Source organism: Corapipo altera, unplaced genomic scaffold, assembly GCF_003945725.1.
Source record: "Corapipo altera isolate COAL_440 unplaced genomic scaffold, ASM394572v1 23, whole genome shotgun sequence".
NCBI lineage: Eukaryota > Metazoa > Chordata > Aves > Passeriformes > Pipridae > Corapipo > Corapipo altera.
Window position 1 is genome coordinate 5,300,039 of NW_020884878.1, and position 16,869 is coordinate 5,316,907.

Here is a 16,869-nt window from a genome sequence, read left to right on the forward strand (position 1 = left end):
TATTTTTTAAAAATAAAGCATTGCATATGCTGCATGTGGGAAGTGGTGATTTCTAGCTATGGACTGAGGGGGCAAAATTGTATAATTTATAACTGTATCATAAATAATGAGTCTGATGCCTGTGTTACTGTGATTTTATACGAGTCTAAAAGTGGAGTCCTGAAGCCAAGACTCAGTCCCAATATGTTATCACTCCATTGCAGAGCTATAAAACAGTGGGAACTAGATCCTTGGCTGAACAAGAAGAGTTTCATTAACTCTATTTTTCAGTTCAGCTAATGAGCCAGGCTTGAAATCCTTTGCATGATTCAAACCCAGCACTTTTGCACCAGAAGGTAGGCTGGGGTAGGTGTGGAGTCCTGGACAGAAATCAAGGACTGGCAAGATGTCAGGAAAATATCTACTCATCTGGACTGCCTCAGTACAGCTACCCTGACTTGTCCCAACTGATGAGCTGGCCCTGAAGTCACAAGGCAGCTCCCAAACCTGCAGTATGCTATTCATTGCCTCTGATTTTGAGAGACACGCGTGCAAGGCAGGATGAGGTCCAAACCTCCTCAGCAGTGTGAGTTCAGAGAAGCAGAGATTTGCTGCTGACTTGGCAATTTTTTGTCTTCCTCCAACATGCCCACATCTACAGCAACTCCACTGCCTTGAGGGGCTGAGATGTTTGAGCCTGATTCATTGCACACACATTGAAGCACAGAATATGGGCAGGGTGAAAAACCAAACCAAACCACAGCCACACAAAATGCTGAGGTACAGCTACCCAGATGAGACTTGTGTCCTTCCAGCAGCTGCAGACTCTAAATAGGAGGGAAGATGAGGCCTGCATGAGATCCCTCTGCTCTGCTGGCCCTTGCTGTGCTCTGTGCCACTGGAATATTGTCCCAGGAGATGGCAAAATGCGGCAGATTGGACCTGTCTGCAAGGAGCCCGGCCAGACCACTCGCCAGTAGACAGGCACACCCCCTCACCTTCGCAGCCTCTTGCACTGAGACAGAGCCACATACCATTTGCTCTCATGGGCTTATCGATCCTGACACCCTTGGACTGTTCTGTTCCCACCCCACTGCCAGAATGTTGCCCCCACTCCTGGTGCTGCTGCCCCTGGGTGCTTGCACCCCTTGCTGCCTCTTGCCCTGCTCACACATCCACTGTAAGCTCCAGGAGCTCCTCAAAGGCCTGATCCTCCTTTTGTGTCAGAGCCAGTATTTCCACTGCTGGCTGCAAATTCTATCCCAATGTTTCCATGCTTAAACAAGAGAAAACTCAGGTTTCTTCACTGGGAGAGGATGGCTTCCTGGCTGAGAGAAGAAGATATCCTCTTTCCTGCCCTCCTACCACTGAGCCCTTTCGTTACAAGCACTAGCAGTCCTTTCACTACAAGCACACAACAGGGAAAACCATAGGTTTGGATTCCAACCACAAATTTTCTAGTCTTGATGAATCTTGTGTTTTTCATTTCCCTGGTCATCCCTCCAGTTGCAGGACCAACGCTGCGGCAGAACTGCCTCCTCTCCCAGTGCAAGAAGTATGGGATGGTCCTTCAGTGGATTCACTGGGAAGACACCCAGGGCTGTGGCTCCCCATCCCCATGTCAGCCCCCCATCCCCAGGCCTGGCCACACTGTGCTTTCCCAGTGAGGTTACACAATGGCTGCGGGGAACGGCGTGTTAGGACAAGACGTGTGAGTCACCAAAGGTACCGGAGTCTTACATAACCCCAGCATACATTTTTGGAGTGCAGTTCATCTGAAAGGGTTGTCAGGAGCCCTGACAAAAGCGACAGCCTGGGAGGAGCAGGGCAGAAGAAAGAAAATACTGCCATTCCTTTGCCTCCCCTCCTTACATTCGATCCTTCTGCCAAGACTTTGTCCAGATCCAGAAGGTCCTGGGCAGTCGTAGGACCAGGGCAGCTCTGACGTGTCCTGTGGTGTGTGACAACAGCTCCTCCAGGATGGGCTTCACTGTGCTGTTTTGGGTTTGAACTTGAGATCTCCAGAAACAGAGTGAATTTACCTTCAAACCCCCTATCCGCTGCTTCTGACCCAGGACTTGGTCTTCTCCTTCATCAGCTGAGCCTGCATAATCCCACTTCTCTGTCTGTGCTCTTCTCTGAGCTGGTATCATGAGCCTTTCCTTGGATTTCTACCATCCCATCTGTACAAACTGCTGGGTCTACTGGAGTACAGCAACACCAGGGCTGAGAACATGCATCTGAAAACCCAGTGTACAGGACCCATGTCAGGAAGTCAGGAGAGTCTACCTGGGCAGAAGGGCTTCACTTAGCTCATGGTCCATCCTGCACACTGGCAAAGAGGGATGTAACACAACCCAGCTTCCAGCCCGGGAGTGTGGCACACTCAGAGGTGTAGTTTAGGAGAGTGTAGGCGGGGATCAGAAGAGTTTCCAAGTGATGGGGTAAATTTCTGATTGCTTTAACTTTGAAATGAATGCATCTTCTATTTCCTGCATCTTCTCACATGGTGCAGACGATGTTTCATGTTTCAAGTTCAGCTAAAGTTTAATCAGACGGCTCTTCTGGCTCCAGGATGGAATTTTCAGGCAAATCCAGGACCAGAGGAGTGCGAAGGGTTATGGCATTCACCCAGACCAGCAGGATGCCAGCTCCCATCAGCAGCCAGATCCCAAACTGGCAGGCTAAACAGATGCAAGGTGTCTGAACAGCTCTTGCTGGGCTGGTCACACTTCTCCACCAGCAGAAATGCAACCTTTTGCATCATGATTCCAGGTCTCCAAGGGAGCAGAAAGCCTGGGTCCAAGTCCTGTCCCTGCCGAGGTTGAGTTGTGTTGGTGGAAGTGAACAGACCACTTGTAGAGGTTGGGAGAGGGGCAGGAGAGCAGGACAGGGCGCTTCTTGCGTAGGGGAGAAAGGGGCAAATGAAGGAATCTCTCATTATGATTCAGATAATTTCAAACTGCTAAGGAAGTCTTGGCTCCCTCCCAACGCAGAAGGGGAGTGCTGCCTGCAACTGTTACATTACAGCTGAGGCTCCCCGGGCTGGCTGAGGCTTCCTGCAGAGCAGCGGAGCTCAGCTGCTTTGGAGGAAACCAGCACTACCAGGGACTGACTCCAGCAGCCAGGAGTGACAACACATGGGCTGGGAAGAGCAGGGACACAGCTCAGAGTTGGACATTGCTGAGCAGTGTCCACTGTGGACACCAGCAGGGGCTGGCATCTTTGCAGGGAAGAAGGGACCGGCCCCTGGCACAGCTCCCTCTCACCTTGCTGGGGTGTTCTCTCCATGGAAGAGCTTTTCAGGATTGAGCTTGGAGGCTGCATACATCATATAATGGATGGGATATGTTCCCAGTGGGTGCTTCCTCCAGGAGTGTGCAAGCTCAGGCTGGGGCACCCTGAGCAGCATCTTTCCCCCACAATGCTCAAAGATAGTGAGGAGACCAAGAGCCACCTCTCACAGGTGAAAAATCCCTCTTCTAGCCAAAAGAACCCAAACATCTCCCCCACACATGCATGCTGTGAACCTGGATCCATAGATGCATATCTGCATATTCCACAAACACAGGCCAACCCTGCAGGCATTTCTCATTCTGATGAGCCCGAAGGGGTCCTGCAAAAGAGCCATCTGCTTCCACAGCTGGAGGGAAATGATGTGCTTGGCAGCGCACCCCATGGCTGCAAAAAGAAATGTGCTTGTGCACACCAGCCCTGAGCATCCCTCCTTCCTGGGCCAGCCTGGGCTTAGCAAGGAAGCAGGGCTGAGGACTAACAACCTCCTCCCGGTGGTGGGGTTGCCTGGCCAGGAGGCTGGAGCTGCCTGAGGCTCAGATGGCAAAGTGCCACCACATCACGTGGAGCTGGTTCCTGGATCTCTTGCCCCACACTGGGCCAAGCAGACCTGTCAGTGGAACTGGCCTTTCGGGGTTGTGCAAATTTTGACAGCCCAAGGCGTGTCCCGAAACGGGCTGGCCAGGTGCTGCTGCAGCAGGGCAGGGAGGGATGGCTCCGGGCTTCCCTTCCCTGTGAAGCAGCTAATCTTAACTGGGTACATGAGTGTCAACAGGTGCCGTGGAGGGAAGAGGGACGAGGGGATATTGGTGCAGCTGGAGGAAGTATTTATAGCTGCTTTTTAAAAAACCCTGTATAGATCACATCTCTGTTAACGTATGTAACACAATCGGGAACCTGAGCTTTTCATGATCCCATGGCTGCAGGATTTCCTGTGGAATCCTCTACAGGCCACAAAAACAAGCTAAAAATAAGTGCATTGAAAAGAGACACATACTGAAACATGTGCGTGCTTGTGCCTCCTCTCTGGCCAATGAATGGGGTAGTGGCAAGGAGAGCAGGGAAGGGGACAGCCCCTGGAAAACCCTCTGTAATAACTGGTCTGGTGAGACACAGTCCCCAGAGAGCTCCAAGCATGCAAAGGTGAGAGCATTCACTTTGGCAGGGGTTTCAGGAATCCCGGACATAAAAAGCCAACCCCCACGGGTATGCCCATCACTTCTCTTCAGGGCCTGTCACTGCTACATCCCTGCAGCCAGGCTCTGGACACCAGCTCCAGACATGCAGCAAGCTCCATTTGAAAACACAGCTGTGATAGGATGCAGTTGAGCTCCTGGAGGAAGCAGTGGGGAGGACCTGAAGATAATGGCAGCATCACCAGGCAGCTCAGATTCTAGCCCTCCTTTGAGCTACTCCCCTCCTCTGGAAGAGGACTAGGGTACCAGGACACCCTCTCTGCTCTGAAGGGCAAAGCCATCACCTTGCTGCTGCTGTGTGAATCACACATCACTGACACCTGCATTCACTGTGTAGGGTCAGCCATTAACAGGATACATCATTAACAAGGACAGCACCAGAGCTCCTCAGGGCTACAAGCAGTGTCCTTTGGAAGGAAGGGATGGAGATTCCCTGCAGCTGAACTGAGCCTGAGCTTCATACCCTCTAATTGCTCCAGGCTGTTGTGATTCTGTTGTTACTTGCAGCAAATGCCCTGCAGGCAGCACTGATGGAAGGTGGTTCTTTCTGCAGGTCAATTCAGCCTCTACCTTTGTTCCAGCACTGTCGCACTGCACAGCAGCTGCCTACCCTGTGTACTCCTGTGTGGACTTCTGGCAGAAACACATGCTCCTGGCTTCCTCCAGCCTGTACCTTCTGTGGTATCCCTCCAAACAGAGGTGCTCCATCCCCGGTCCTGTTGTGGAGCTGTCTCCTGCCACCCCCACAGAGGCAAAAGCACCCCTGGAACGTGGAGAGAGGGGAGATAATTCTGGTCACCACTCTGGCCACATGTCAAACCCTCTCTCTTGCTAGGGTGGCAGGTAATGTGATTAGTAGAAAGGTGCCTTAGATGAGCTGCTCTGGCATATGTTCCCTTCCCCCAGCGCTCTGCTATTAGCTGCCAGAGATGAAAAGCTGCAATGTGCAGAGAGACAGCTGGAGGTGTCAAGGATGTCACCTGCAAGCTGCTCTTTGTGGGGATGGGGATAGGATGGGGATGGGAATGGGTGAGAGCAACCAGCTGGAGGGATCAGAGCAGCCTCATACAACAGGGGAATGCAGTCATGGCTGGGGCTGCTCAGCCTTCTTTCACCCTATGCCCACACTGCATCCCCACCTCCCACCCCATTTATGCCTGTATCCCCCCCCCAGTGCAGGGGGTGTGAGCCCCTGGTGTTACAGGAGTGCCTCCACACCCGGGAGCAGTAGGAGGGAGAGGGGCTGCTGCATCACGGGGGCTGGGGAGCACAAAATGGGTTTCCTCAGTCACCAGGAAAACTCCCTTCCCAACGGGGTGTACAGAACGAGCTACAGATGTAGGGTCTGATGCGTTTTTAATGCTTTTTTGAGTAACTTTTAAACAGCACCCAGGGAAGAGAGGCAACTCATTGAGAGAGAAATAGTTTTACCCATTCCGTGCTGAGAGGAAAGAAAATCTACAGGGATAAAGGCTGTTGGTGTCTACCTCTGTTCCTAGTGGTTGGAAGTCAGACCCTGTCTGCTTGAGTATTTCTAGGTATGCAGGCTATAAGATCCTTCATGTCTAGGCCAGCATTGTCTCTCATCTTGCATGCTCTAACCTTTCTGGCTCTGATACATCCCCTGTCATAGCATGTGCAGCCATTCAAAGCACTTCTGTAAAGCTTCTTTTCCTGGCTTGTTGCTTTGACAGGTTTTCTTTGAATCACTTCCCTGGCTCTTCTTCCCTCCTTGCATCCAGGAAAAAGTGATCTGCCGTTTATGGGGAGGCCCTTTACAGCATTTTCACATCGCAGTGCCAACCAGAGGCTGATTGCTCCTTTGGTACAGACTCGCCGAGTTTTCCAGCAAATCTTCCTCCTACAGAGGTATTTGTACCTTGAAGAAAGGTTCTTCCAAATATCTCATCTTCTCTTCAAGCCTTCTTTAACAACCTTCCTACTAAACTTTAAACATTAAGCAAATTAAGGTACCCATGGAGTCCCACCTGCTGCTGCAGCTGTGACCCTCCAGCGGGTCTGAACCCTCCCTCAGCCCCATCCATGGCTGCTCCACACAGGCATAGCCCCTTTCATGTTTTCCCCTCCTGCAGCAGTTCTGTGAGCCTTGAGGAGCCCCAAGGAGCTCTTTGAAACCAAACCATCTGAGTCTCTACCCTCACCCTTGTTGGCTGTCCTGGGCTTTCCCAAGGCACCCCGCTAAGTGCTGAGCTCGCCTTGTCTGCTACCACCAGCCAAACATTTCTGGGTTTGTTTCCTTGCACAGGTGGGTGCCTGCACAGCAGCCTGGGGCTCTGCTGGGTGTGATGACTCTGAGCTGTGAAGAGCTCTGCTGGGGCCATGCTGGGGCTCCCTGATTCCCAAGGGAGCAATGCACCCACAGCAATGCACAGAGGACTCTGACCCACCCCACAGATGTCTTCAGGTTGATGCCGAGACATCAAGCTTCCAAGGAAATGGCAGTTTCCAGAAATAAGAACCTACCTCCAAATTTTATTCTCCCTGATGTGGACCAGATTATTGTCCAGAGAGGGCTGGCAGGTTCCAGCTGCTGCAGTGGGAACTAGCCAAGCAGGATGCATTTGGCATCCCACTTGTCCTAAGCTTGGAGTACAAGACTGCCCAAGCTTGTTCCCTGCTGAGGGCAGTATCTGCTTTCTCAGCACCAAAAATGAGATGAATCAGTCCCAAAACACCCTCCCACCCTGGGCTGATATACATTGAGTAGTGCAAGGAGCACTCAAAAAAAGCACAGTGCTATTAATGCAAAAGAGAAGGGGAAAAGAGTGTTTTTCAGATATGGATTTTGGGGTGTTTAAATGAGAAAGAGTTACTTGCCCTGTATGGCATTGCAGCTGCTGTGGAGGCAGCCACACCAGCTAGACCTCTCCCCATCCCAGCTGGATGGACTAGGCAGGATCCAGTCCTGACAGGACTGCAAGGCTGGGGTTGTTTTTCTGTAGAATTAAACATGAAGGCCCACATCCCTCCATCTGTCCCCCATAAAAACCATTTTCCTGTGAAACTGAAAACCTTGATTAACAGCCTGCTAGGGGAGACAAATCCCTGGAGTCTTTCTGTATGCCCAGAAGACATGGTTCCAGGGTAAACCTATACTTCATTTTGCTCTGCAAAAATCAGAAACAACAGAGCTGTCTTCAAGGAAGCCTACAGATTCACAGGAAAAATTAGGAAAAAAAAAAGGCAGTTTCTTTGGAAGTAATTTTCTCTTAAGAAATTCTCTCTGCATTTTTTATTAATGATACAACACCCTGGATGTGTCAAAAAAATATGAAAATACATTTCCTGGTGGGGAGCTCCAGCCTTGCAGAGTCAGGCAGTGCAGCTGCGTTGTCATTTGCTTCTTGGAATTTCATTTCCTAATCAACACATCCATGAAATGACTGTATTTTCAAAGCTTAGTTTCCAGAGCTGCTGGGATCAAAGACTGGGGAGGTGGGGGAAAAATCAGGGAGGGGGATTCTGTCATCTCCATCAGCAGCCCAACACGGAGAAATACCTGCCTGGGAAAGCCTGAACAAAGGGTAGTTTAATGTCCTGACCTGGATTTAATGTTTCAGAGACTAACAAGAAAATAGGGAGGCAGAGACCCAGCTCTCATCATACTCACCCTTTGGAAAAAAAAAAAATCTACTTCTTAGAAACATGAGGACCACCTTGAGATTTGTATGGTCTGGCTGGCCCCTCCTGGGGCAGTGTGACAGAGTGTGACAGAGAGTCCTGGAGCACCGATCCAGGATGCTGACTCACCTGTCTTTTTGCCTTTGGTGTCCAGCTGGTCCCATGGAGAGACTTGGGCCCAAGCATCCTTTCCCCAGGCACCTGATCTTACAGGTGTCAAGGAAGAGGAGCTCAAAATGTGTTAAAATTTCCCAAATCTGAGTGAGACAATGAGATTTTTGCTTCTCTGACACCTACAAGACCATAAGTTCCCTTGTGTGGCAGTCACCTTAAAGCTTTCCCACAAGCAGTCTATGCTTGTCTTTGAAGAAGTTAGAAAGACTGGGGGAAAAAAAGTCTTTCATAAAAACACCCAAACCCCTCTGGTATCTTCATTTATCAGGAAAAGTGGATTTGCATCTGCTGATGTTTTGCAGCTGCTTTTTGGGTAGCAGCTTGGTCAGCCCCTCCACTGTGCCTGGCAGAGCTACATGGATGCAGCCAGATGCCAGCAGCAAGATTTTGGACAACTTAGCCTTCATCAACCCATCCCACCACCCTGCACTTCCCCCCTTACTGCCCAGGCAGAGCCAAGATGCTCAACCCTGCTTCCCAGGAGCAGTTTCAGGCAGGATCATGTAGGGAGCTCTCTCTTCCTGCAGGGATGATGCTGTTACCATTGTGCTTTTCATTTAAGTTTTGCTGTGAGCAACATGATCACAGAAAAATAACATCACAGGAAAATGAAGAAAACCAAAAAATAGATTCTCCGATTCATCCTGTCACACTGCTTGGCAGGAGCTGGATGGTGTTGCCATTAGTTTTGTTTTCCCTGGGGCTCCCTGTGGCTCTGGGAGCTAACACAGCTCTTCAGAGGTGTTTAATTACAGCATCCCGGGTACCAGGAATGCAGATGGAGGGGAGACTATGGAGCAGCAGGGTGCTGCCTGGTGAGTCCCTGGTGCATAAGAGGGGTCCTTCTTCCTCCCAGCACACATCCCGTGCTGGAGGAGGAAGGGTGAACACCCAAGATCATCAGCAGGACAGGGCAGGCACCCATGTGGCCAAAGCAGCACCTGGCTGAGTGTGCAGGATCTCCTCACATGACACTTAGGTGAGTGCAGCTGGTGAAACGGCTCATTCAAAAGATGTGTTACCTGGGAACAGAGTCGGGTAACGCAGAGGTGTGGAGATGAGATAGTTGTTCCTGCAGGTAAAAGTGCTGCCGAGGGTAAGCAGACTATGTATGGCCTCAATATTTCCTCCACCACCAAGGGCATCATTTTGCCCTCAAAGTGCACTGAGATTACACGGACCAGGGTTTTAAGAACGTCCTGATGACACAGGTTGGAGGATATAAAAAAGCAAGTCCTCCCTGGGTGTAACATGGATTTACTACATACCTATGGACTGTGTGTGAAGGAGAGGCAACTGCAGCTCTCCATATCTCTCTCTCAAACATTTTCTTGACAGTAGTTTCAGAACAGCATTTTTGCCACCACTCTCACCTCCCTGCCCTATCACATGGCTCCCTACTGTTTCCTTTTAGAGAGGCATCACCACTGCAATGACTGGGCCACCTTAGGTTGGAGGGTGACAAGGCGGCCACTGTGCCACCTCCCTGTCCCAAGGCTCCCCAAGGTCTCTTGGAGCCACAGGAGTCCCACTGCGGGGGTAGACGTGATCCTGTTTCCCATGGCAGCTGCCATCTGGGCAGGTGTGAGGCTGGGGCTGGGAATCCCCTTTCCATTCAACACAGAAAATCTTACATTTATTCCTGAAAAAATATGCAAAAGGCAACGCAAACTCAGTGGGTGTTGGAAGAGAGAAGACCAATCCTGCTAGGTCTGTAGCCAGACAGTATCAGACAGTATTCAGGAGTGTGAAAATTGGAGAGAGGGGAGGGGATTTTGGTGGTTTTTCCTTTTTTTATATTTTCTTTTTCCTTTCCTTTCCTTTCCTTTCCTTTCCTTTCCTTTCCTTTCCTTTCCTTTCCTTTCCTTTTCCTTTTTTGTCTATTTCTTTTTTTAACTCTTTCTTCCCTCTCCCGCTCCCAGTTTTTATTTTCTTTTTTTTTTCTTTGCTTTTATTTTTTTTGGGGGGGGAGGGGGGGTTTGTTATATGCCTTTTTTTTTTTTAATCTTCCTTTCCCCCTCGCTTTTCTCTCCCTCCCGTTCCCCTCGTCCCCATCCCCTCCTCGGGGCCGCTCCGGGCCGGGCGGTGCCGCCGGCGCACGGGCTCCCCCCGGCGGCCACTTCGGGGTTCCTCGCCGGGACCCCGCATTCCCGGGACCCCCTCACCCCCGCACTCATCCAGTGCCCAGCTCCAGCTCCCCCAGCCCGATCCCGCAGTTCCCCACCGGGACCCCGCAGCCTTTCCTGCCCTGGGCTGAGGGTGTCGGGTGCTCGGGGTCATAGGGGGGCATCGAGGCTTTGTGACGGGTCACAACCTGCCCCTCTGCCCTTCCCATCACCCGCCCGGGCTGTGTCCCAGGGGCCGTGCACGTGTGTTCTCCCGTTGGAGGGAGCAGGGCCAGTCCCGGCTGCGATGTCTCCTGAAGCCTGGGGACGGTCATGGGAAATGAGTATTTGCTGCTGTCAAGAAACAGAATTCAGGGAGGAAAAGTGGGTCATGGAAAATTCCCAGCACTGGTGGCTTGTCTGACGCCCAGAGAAGGTCCGCAGGGCACGGACCTCTCCACGATGTCAGCCCTCTGACAGCTTGCAGGCGTCTCTGTGACAGACACCGAACCCCCACCGCTGAACAGCCCTGCACCAAGGCAGAGGATTTTTAACACTGAAGAAGAGCAAGTCCCGCGGAGCAGGAAAGGGAGAGCAGTCCAGGAGGAGACCCCCCTCCAGCAGCTCCTTGCAGGTTATACCAAGTCAGCCCTGAACAGCAGCTGGCCTCTCTGATCCAGGGCTGAGAATAGGTGCATGGGAAAGGGAGAGGACAGAGGAAGGAGCCTGTCAGCCCCCATCACCCTCCGGCCTGCTGTGTGCAGGACAGGTTGGGTCATGAGTGCAGCCGCTCCTTCCCCGTCCTGCACACATCTGCAGGTTTTCCTGCAGAACAGGTTTTCTGGTATTAGTGATACTGCTGCTTCTTTCTCCCAGTCCCACCCCACAGTGCTGAAAAAAAAAGAAAAAGGAACAAAGGCAACGACAATATCATAAAAGACTGTAAAAAAAAAAAAAAAGAAATTGCAGCACAAGTTATTGCCTTGTGCTTGTGAAGCTCCACAGTTCCTCAGTGCACATCCCTGAACGCCCCCAGAAAGGCTCTCACAACAGACAGGTACCTGCTCTCCCACTTTTCCTCCCACTGGGAACACTCAGTTCCTCTTCGATGATTCAGATAAAACCACCCCCTTGCCCAGGACAAGCCTGTTGGTGTTACCAAACAGGAAGGCCTCACTGATCACCTCTCACTCCTCACCACCCACATACCACAGCCACGTCTGCTTCCTGGCTTCCCTCTCCCTGACCTGAAGCAGGATGCAGCCAGCCATGCCCGTGGTGCTGAGCCTGACCTCCCTTTTGTCTCTCTCTCCTGCCCTCCCCAAGGGATGGGTCCAGAGCAGATGTTTCACCCAGGCACCCAAACCTGGCCATGCAAAAACGAGAGCACCTCCAGGTCCACACGAGTGAGGGGGTTCACTGAGGCTGGTTACCCATCTGCACAGCTCCAGGGGCTTCATGAGCACCTCTTGCTTCCTATGGCATTTTTTTTTGCCAAAGTCAAATTCATTGCTCCAATCTTCTGGCATCAGTATTGACCAGAAGCTGATTAGGAGGACTCATCACCCCTCCATCCCTTTTATTTTTAGTCAGCTTGAGGAATGCACAGTTGATCAGTTCTGCCTACATATTTACTGTTTTTATGGTGGTTTTTTTGATCCCCAGACTCAACTTCAGTAAGTTTTGCTACTTGCTAAAAACTTTGGCACCTCCATTTGGCTGCAAGGTGAAGGTGTTCATGGGGACCTCCATTGGATAGGATCCAGCCTGCTTTCCTTACAAAGGGGTTTCCCTCCCATTTTTCCATACCGTTCCACCTAAGCAGGGGTTTTGCTCTTCTGGAGGTGGTGTGCTCCTGACAGCAGCCTCAGTGGATGCAGTTACCACAGCATTCATCTTGTCTAAACTGCTTCTTTGTATTTTGGTAACAGTCCACCTGATAGTCAAGGACTTTTTTTCCTTAAAATTGTTCCTTCTGCATTCTGGATCTTTCAGCAGAACAAACAGAAACCAAAATCTAGCCAATCCTGTTCATGGAGAAGGCATGGAGAATGCAAACTCGTGTATTAAACTCCTGTCAGCTGATAAATAAGAATCTAAAAAAGATTGTTTAAAATCCTATTATTTCCCCCACACAGAGCAGTATTTTCCTGTCATTGCAGCTGTGATCCTGCTTCCCATTTCCCCCCTGAGTGTGCCTGCCTACCACCCCCAACCACCCCAAGCCCCACAGCACATTCAGCTGGGACTACCAGCTTTTCTGGCTTGCAACAGAGAATATGAGCACATGCTGAAGGAACAAAGGAAGCAGGAGATGGAAGCCTTAAAATCCAAACTTCCCAGCCTCAGAGACCATATGAAAAATCCTTTAGTCTCTTCATTTAGTATTTTTCTTCTTTATTTAGTCTTTTCCTATGTGAACTACTCTGCTTGCAATTGTGCGCCTGTGATTTTGTCCATAAGAGTGACAATTAATAAATAATTTATTAACAATTCCCTGACAACACAGGGATGGGATTCTCTGGGGGAAATATACTTTCCTCATGTTTCTTTTAAAGATGTCAGATGTCTACCTTAATTGCACAAATACAAAGGCAAACTCCATTGACGTCAGTGCAGTTATCTGGGTTTTATTAATATCAGATAAATATAAAAAACAGTATCAAGCAAAAATTCACAGAGAATAATAAAACACCCACACAAACCTCCTGCTGAGTTGTTCCTGGTGGTGGTACTTCACTTACTTGCAATGTATGGCTGAAGTGGCTATGGTTCTTGGACCAAAGCTTTCCTTTGCGTCACCTCTTTCCCCCTTGAGAAAGAAAACACTGTGCAGAAAACAGCTCTACCACCACGGTAATGGGGTGAGATTACCACTAGAAAAAACAGCACTCTCCAGCTCCAGCCTCAGAAAATGTCAGTGTCCGGGGAGCAGGAATAGGCTCTGCAACCTCTTTCCCCTCCTTGCAGGTGTGGGGCTGCCTGTGTCCAAGGTCAGCTCCGATGTGGCGCAGCCAAGTGACCTTGGAGCTGAGCAGTGTGGAAGGAGCAGTGTGAGAAAGCTCTGAGAGAAGCCATCTGAGGCCTCCACACCTCAGCACTTACGTGGGGGCCCTCATAAAGCTTGTGCACCCCTGCCCAGCCATGGGCCTTGCTGATCCCAACCTGGCCTTACTTTCCTGACTTCCTGGCTTCATCCTAGACCTGTGCCTTCACAAGTGAGCTGCATGGCCAGCATTGGAAGATAATGGCATCCCACTCACAGAAATACAGGACTCTGCTTTTTTCTGTGGCTAAAATACTGAAGAGCCTCAGCCATTGAACAAGCAATGACTTTGAGGCACGTGCAAGTAGAAAAACTGACATTAGGAAAAGGTGGCTTAGCATTTATTGGATTTGCCAGACACTAATTACAATAGGAAGAACAGTTCCCTCTGTTACACTTACAATGATGAGGTGAACCTGTTTCTTGCATTCCCAACCCAAAACACTGAACATGTTTTTTTCTTTTGCTCTGAAAAAACTTGAGGAGTTTTAGAATTTTACTGAATTAAAAGCAGCATCACCTGAGTGCTGGGGCCATGTCCTTGATGGATGTCAGCTGCAACAGCTCTAAGGAAGCTGTGGGAGATACCCTGGTGCTGATCTGAACTAGGTAAGGAAGCGACATCATGGGAAAGCTGCTCGGTGGCCCCAGAACAGCTCTTCTCCAATTCCAGGTCCGAAGACAAACTCTGACACCTCCGTGGCAGCAAGATGATCGTCTTCGAAGTGAAAAACACAGGCAATGTCAGCAGCCTGTCGAGCACGTAAGCAATCTCTGTGGCTCCAACAGCTTCGTAAACCTTAAGCTGAAATTTAAGCATGCAAACAGTATTTCACATACAAGGCTTAAAAGAGCATTGTTTTCAAGCTGCTTTTTGTTGTCTTCACTTCTGGGTTTTCTGATCCACATCTTCACGGTTCAGTGGTGTGACCGAATGCCAAGGAGCCAATCCTCAGCAACAGCCCTCTGAGGCTTTTTGGAGTTATTAGTTTGAGAAGAAAACAGCTGGAAAACTAGTTGGTGGGTCAGCTACTTTTGTTCCATCTCTCCTTGCCATTTCCCTTCACTGCTTTCACTGGGAGCCCAGAGTTCCTGTGACCTTCATTACTACCCTGTAACAGCCCACAAATGAAAGCATAGCTTTGTTACAGATTGCTACCTTAAGTACTTTTCAGCGGCACCTCTTCTTTTCAGACACTAAGGTTCAGAACTTGCACAACTGAATACACCCACACGCTAAGCATTATTTATTAGAGTTATAAATCAATTCTTTTAACTCTGTGGTACATCTGGACAGCAACAAATCAACCGAGCTGTTTGATTTGGGTGGAGATTTGAATCTTCTGGCAACCCTCTTAACCCAAGGAATGGGAAGATCTTAGCAGAGAGGAATGACAGACTCATGGTAATGCCTCACACAAGCGATGCTGCAGAGTCCATCTCTGGGAGCATCACATTGTGGTTACGCTGGTGGGGGAAGCTGCTACCACAGTGAGGGAAACAAAAAGCATTCAGAACATTCGTTCTTCCTGTTGCAATGCCTTCAAATCCCTTTTCCTTATCTTTACTCAGTGCCTCGCTCCAAGCTTGAGCTGTGCACTCTCAGGAGCAAAGAGCATACTTTTATATAACACGTGTCCTACCACATCCAACTGGGGAAGAACTGGCCTAATGACAACTTTTAGGCTTTCATTGATAAAAGTAAAACCAGGCAACTTTACTCCTTATGTGCACAACAGTCAGGATTTCAAACTCCATTTGAAGCCTCTGAGCCCCTTTCATCCACTCATGATGCTGTCCCGAGCAAAGCTGTCAGCTGAGCAGCTCCTGTCACACTGGATGACGAGGAGCCGCTGCTGAACTGCAGGCTCCTGCAGGGAGATGAGGGTTTGTAAAGCCAAGGGTAATGGACCTGCCACTAGACCCTCCACCTGCCAAATGGCAGCACTCACACTGAGCTTCTCAAACAGACTGTACAACACGAAGTGAGGGAAATCACCCAATGCTGTTTCCTTTCTGGGTGCCAGGAGTCTCTTTGAAGCTTGGAGCAGAGTGCATCCAAAATCCAAGCTGCCTTTTGAAGATGCACTTGTTACTTTTAATCAGATAGCAGTGGCAATACATTTAAAGGCTCATGAAACTCCTAAGTCAGGCTTCTTCCTTCTCTAAAGAAATACAAGACAAAACCTCAATTTTTATTTGCTGGTGGAATCATCAGTTAATGATCTGAGACAGAAACAGCAATGTGCATGTGAAAATAGGGTGAGAAGTGTAACTCAGCACTAGGAATTTCATAGTGGTGACCTTGGTGCTCTCAGAAGCCTCCACTGTGTCTGAAATTAGGGCACGACTTTGTAATGCACTTAATCTGATCCACCTGTGGCCTACTACACACAAGAATGCTTTCAGTCCCTGACCATATATCTTTGCTATGGCATCACCAGTTCACTGATCCTATGAAAAACATTTTTGGATGGATTTATTTCCTAGTTGCCCTACTGGAAAAAACAGGTCTGTCTTGCTAGTCTCTACATCTTGGGGAAAAAAAAACAACCCAGAGATTATCCCCATTGGTAGCAGCCTGCAATTCTGATCAAGTCTGCTCTAAAATGGGACTGACCACCCCTGAAATGGTACCTCACTGTGTCACAGCTGGGAGCAGCCACCACACAACAGGTACCTCAGACAGACAGAAACCTTCCAGTCACATCCTCGAGACAGCACCAACCCGGATCCACAAAGCCACACCTGCAAACCATCGGCACAGAGCAACTGATGCTGTCAGTGAGCTGAGCTGACCTAGACTAGCTAAGAGCCAGGCTCAGAGAGCCGGGAGAGGTTCTGCCCACACTGCAGAGCTCCCTGGGGCAGTCAGGTAACAGCCACAGCCTTTCTCAGCATGGTGGCTGTGACACGCTCCCAGGAAAGAGCAAGGTTTCCCCTTATTCCCTCGAAAGGAAGAACTCTGCTTAGAAAGGCAAAGACAACTCAAACCCCTACCTATAAAACAATCCTAATATACAATCACCCACCTCCCACTGCAGCAGGTATCAGGGAGGCACAATTTGAGATGTTTTACACCCATATCACCAACCTACCCTGCTACCATGTGACTAAAACCCAGCCCATAGAGTTTTGTATAGCAGTACCAAGCAAAATCATCAGCTTTCTAACAGACATGCTGTGTTCAGCTGCGATTTTTTTCAGAAGATCTCAACTTTCCAGCCTGGCAGGCAAACATTTGCCATGATGTGCTTGCAACAGTTACGTGAAGGAGGTGTGTGCCTGCATGAGGAGGAAGAGGTGTATTCCTTAGAAGGCAGACAGGGACTAGTAATATGCCTTCCGTGTTTCCTACACGCATAAGAATTGACACCTTGGAAATGCAAACCCAGTTTAAACACAGGGGTAAACAGATTTTCTTTTAAACAGA